Source organism: Limulus polyphemus, unplaced genomic scaffold (genome assembly GCF_000517525.1).
Source record: "Limulus polyphemus unplaced genomic scaffold, Limulus_polyphemus-2.1.2 Scaffold481, whole genome shotgun sequence".
NCBI classification, from domain to species: domain Eukaryota; kingdom Metazoa; phylum Arthropoda; class Merostomata; order Xiphosura; family Limulidae; genus Limulus; species Limulus polyphemus.
Window position 1 is genome coordinate 510325 of NW_013666091.1, and position 5338 is coordinate 515662.

Below are 5338 nucleotides of genomic sequence, written 5' to 3' on the forward strand. Positions count from 1 at the left end.
CTATATATATATATATATATAGAATATTATTATTTAGAAATAAGTTATTAAACATATTTTTCTTAAAACATAGAAGCAAACAATTATCTCTTCTAGTTACAATGTTTGTACTTAGTTGATGCTTGACGTAGGTTGCTAAGTCGTTTAAAATTTCGCACGTGGAGGATATGAAACGAAATAATTATATTTTAGGTTTTATGTATATAGTTGAATAACCAAATAATCATAAATTACTATATCGATATCAGAGAATTCCACTAAAATTTATGAAACTAAGTAACTAAGCTTAGGCCAGGTGGTTAGGATGCTCGACTCCCAATCTGAGGATCGCGAGTTCGAATCCCCGTCCCACCAAACATGCCCGCCCTGTCAGCCGTGTGGTGTTGGTAAAAAAGTATCCCAAGAGTGGGTAGTAGGTGGTGATGACAAGCTTCCTTATCTCTAGTATTACAATGTTAAATTAGGAACAGCTAATGCAGATAGCCCTCGTGTAGCTATGCACGAAATTCTAAATATAGCTGTATTTCAGTCTAAAAAAAATATGAAATTTGAAGCAGACTAAATACACAAACTACCTGCCTGAACTCTTGGTTAGAAAAAATTAGAGGACCTCCCAACATTTTAAAATGGCTGAAAAAACCACTAGAGGGACATTCTGAGATGTCAGTTGGTTATTCACATGTCATATATTAAAGAAAGTAAAGACCATTTCCAAAAATCACAAACATCTAATTTGAAGCAGTGCTGCATTCAACATACCACGTGACACACAGAAATCGATGTTTAACTGTGTTTTTTTTTAAATATTTGCTTCTAAATTAAGAAATTGAATAATGTATGATACTAAATTTGAATAATAATCTACAGTTTGATACCAAACTTATTTTTTTTAAGTTTTATGTATACAATTTTGAAAACTAAAAAAATGTTATTAAAAAAAACGACGATTATTTTATACACAATTCAATAAAATTAGATTGTTTCCAGTCTCCAAATTACTAAAATAATAACTTACTGTACAAGGTTAAAAAGTGGTAAAACTCCCGACGTGACTGGAAAACAACCTCATACGCTCTACATGTTTCGACGTATATCTTGCGTCATCCTCAGGAGTGTAATGTTTTGAAAAAAAAACAAAACACCTATTTATACAGTTATCAAAGCACCAATTTACATATTAAAGAATTTCTCGCCATCTGCTGACAACATTTCCATCAGGTCCATCATCCTTATTCAGTAATTTAAATTTACTTTTTTTTTTTACATTTAATTATCTCAATAGATTCACATATATTCATACCAGTTACATTTCCAGGTTGTGCTAAAATAACAATTTTCCCCATTGAATTGTGTGATTAGTTTCACAGAGTTCAGTTTTATGTTAAAATAAAACAGATATTTTGACTCTTAGTGATCAGACCTTGTAATATTGGTTATTTTGTATTATTACTGATTCTAAACAGTGCCATGTTAACGTATAACGTTTGAATTCTACCATACTACACGTGCCTAAGCTAAGTTTGCCCGCTATAAAAGTAACGATCAAATCCCACTATTTTATCAGACAAGAGTAGCCTAAGAGTTGGCGGTGGGTGCCTTCTCCCAGTTTATCAGATCAGTTCAAATTAGTTGCGTAGGATTACGTTTGTTAACAAAAATACAAACAAACCGAAGAAAAGGGAAGATAATTGATGTCAAACGAATATGCATCCTCATTTATCCAGATTTTTTATGTGAAATCTACGTCTTTTATTCTCAAACTTACGTGTTGAGGTCTTACTTTTATGTATTGCGTTATGACGTTTTATGAAAAATCTATACGTGATTTTCGGATTCAGCGTACAGAAATTTACTTTAGAACATGTAAAAATTTCAAGACAATAAAACCATCGCAGAGTGTTATCAACCGTGTAAGGATTATACTTATGAATATGACCCTGAAAAAATAACTATATATTTGAATATTAATACTTGGAAACTTAGATACAAAATTGGTTGAAGTTTTCCACTTTTGTTAACGGCAAAACATTTTGTACTATTATACTTTTCGAATGTGACTTGTCTTTAAATATTTTAAAATTTCGTTTTTCCAGTTAAGATTTAATAATAGGTAAACATAATTTACAGTTAACTTTAAACATAAATAATAACCGTGTTTTTATATTTATTTTTTGTAGTTCAGGTTTTTGTTGTTTGTTTTTTTTGCTTCAGAAGTTTCATGCAAACTACACTAAGAGCTATCTGCACGTGGCCGTTCATAATTTTCAACTGCTAGACTAGAAAGAAGGTAACTAGTCAACAACACGCACCGCCAACTCTTGAACTACTTTATTATGGTGCACACACACGGCCTCAAAATTCCTAGCGCTTTTTTTCGGCAACGGGACACAAACCAGTAATCTTCAGATTAATAGTCTGAACAACTAACCACGTCTTGCCAACTGCTTAGATAAACTTTTCCCGATACAAATCTATACTATTTTAGCAGACTTACATGTTTAAATTGCGAAGTAGTTACAAATGGTAATTTGGAATATGGATTTGTTTGTTTGTAGTTAAGCACAAAGCTACACAATGGGCTATCTGTTCTTTGCCTACCACGGGTATCGAAGCCCGGTTTCTAGCGCTGTAAGAGATATTTTTGAGATTCATTGTACTGTTATCGAACCTATGATGTACACTTAAAAAATAATGGAAAATTTTAATAAGTACCATAGATTACTGTCAGATTAAATAAATTTGGTATTTATAGTAATCATAGTACGAAAAATGAGATTTAAGTTGCAATAGTTTTACGTTTTATAATAAATCACAAAGATTAGGAACTCCAAAATTGTCTTCAAATATAACAATAAGTTTGCAATATAAAATCTTGTATCTCCCCTGGTGAAAAACATATAAATTAAGTGTTACTTTTCTATCTTGTTTTCTTGTTATTCTCGGACCTACAGTGAGTTATACAGATACTTCTTTAAATACAGGATTTCTAGAATAATACAAAATAATTCTAATCGCAGACACCGAATTCTATAAGCCCACTTGCCTTTGGCCTAAAATTAGCTAAGCCCATATTAAGTACGGTCTATATTTGATAAAGAGATAAATTAACTCTGTAACTTGTGTACGTTTTCTGCTATAGTTGTTAGGGCTAAACTTTGCCGTACTTAATACTATCGATAAATAAACTTATGATGTTATTCTATGATCTAATGTTAGCCCTTTTTGAAAAACTTTGATAAGCTTTTAATATATTGTACGAAATGTCTACAATGTATATTTACATCCGTTGCAAAGAAGTCCGTGCGCATTATCAGGACAGACAGAAAAAACAAGCTGTAATGAAATACGTCTTTAGTCGGTTGTGGAGACAGAATTGTCGTAACTGTTTATTATTAAGCACAAAAATAATTAATAATAATAATAATATGTACGCACAGAATATACAAAACCCATTTCTTAGACATTATGATGTTACCGTATATTTTATTGATTTTTTTCTTTTTATTGGAGGTGGAAGTGGCGTCGGAAACATTATTATTCTGAAAATTCACAATATATTGTTGCGACATCGAGGTCAAGTGACTAGTACCACGCCACGTCATTCTCGAACTTTCACGTCTTTTCCTTAAATCTCGTGATCTTTCTAGATATAGTGTAGTCTTGTATATATATAAGACCGGCCACGAAGCGACGGGGAGGGAATGAGTAATTGAACTGAGTATTGTCGAGCACGAGCACGTGAGACGTCCTAGCGTTTGTTATAGAGCGACTGTTGAAATTAAGTGTATCGGTAAAGTTGTATTCGGAAAGAATAAACCAGTTTTATTTAAGAAAGGACTTTTATTGCTAAAGTTTCGTTGGAACGAATTTACGGAAAATTAATTAACGAACGAACGGGGACGTAACAATATTTAACTTGTACGTATCACCTAGTGTTAAGGGCACCCTAAGTTCTACGTTGTTATTGTTTGTTTGCTTTTAAGGTCAAAGCTACACAATTAACTATCTGTGCTCTGCCCCACCAGGGGTATTGAAACCCGATTTTTAGCGTTTTAAACTAATGCTGTAACTGAGAACAATTACAAAAGTAATTTCATCAAAAGGTAACCGTTTTTTTCTTCTTCTTCTATTCGATCGTTCAGCGTATTTTTGTATTTTCTTATAACACACCGATATTTATTGGATGACGAGAATGTATACCTCATTTTGATTTTTATATGTAAAAAAAAAAACACAACAACACTTTATTACTTTCAAATACCCTCTAATATAAATATATTACACGACTAGTTTCGGCATTACTCACATCAATTGAAGACTACTTGAATTTTACCTAATGTACGTAGATCCAAGTCCGAAACTAGTCGTGTAATACTTATACTTATGTGTGAACTTTTCTACCTTAATAAAACATTTTCCTCATACAATTTGTCTGAAATGTTTGTCAGTGCCGCTAGGGGAGCACTATGTTGTTTAGATAATAAAGTCACAAACTGACGAAAACGTCTGCAAAGATTAATTAATACTTATACAGTATCTGACATGTTGCCCAGTAATTCTATTACTAAAAGCTTGCAACTCTATAGACATGTTTTATGGTTTCATATTCGATATGATTACAAAAAAAACACAATTTTTACTCCTATACAATTAAATTTTTTTACCACTTTTGTTCGGAGAGCAGGGGCGGAGAGGGAAAAAAAGGAGCTATCTCAGCAAGAACAACTTAAGTGTGTTCGTGACAGTTTCTATCAGTTTTTTGGAGGGTGGGGGGGGGCAAAAAGGGGGATCTCATACAGTAAAACACAAGTGTGTTCATGACAGCAATTTCTATTGAGAAATCGAAGCCATTTTCTTACTATCAAAAGTGTGAAGTTTGAATTAATTCTTATTTTTAGATATAGATTAACAGCAAGAGAACTCATAAATACGAAACCTAAGTTACTGCAATTCAATCTCTACGTAATGAATGAATATTTATTTATTTAATACATATAATAGAAGGAATTCTCAGAATATGTGGTATTTTCCTATAATTACAGGGAGATTTGACTTACTAAGATTCAGGGAGACGGACAGCAACATACAAAGAATTCAAAGTGATAAACTAGTAATGGTATTGTTTTTCCTTATCAAAAAGCGAAACTTCAGATGGTGTGTGTGTGTATATATATATATATATATATATGTGTATTTATATCTGATCCTAAATACTGCGTGATATTTTATATTCTATATCACCAATTGTTTACTTTGAAGTTAACAGTTTATGTGAACAGAAATTTGATCTTAAGATTATGTATATATTTACCGTAACTGTGATATCTGTTTGTCTTTA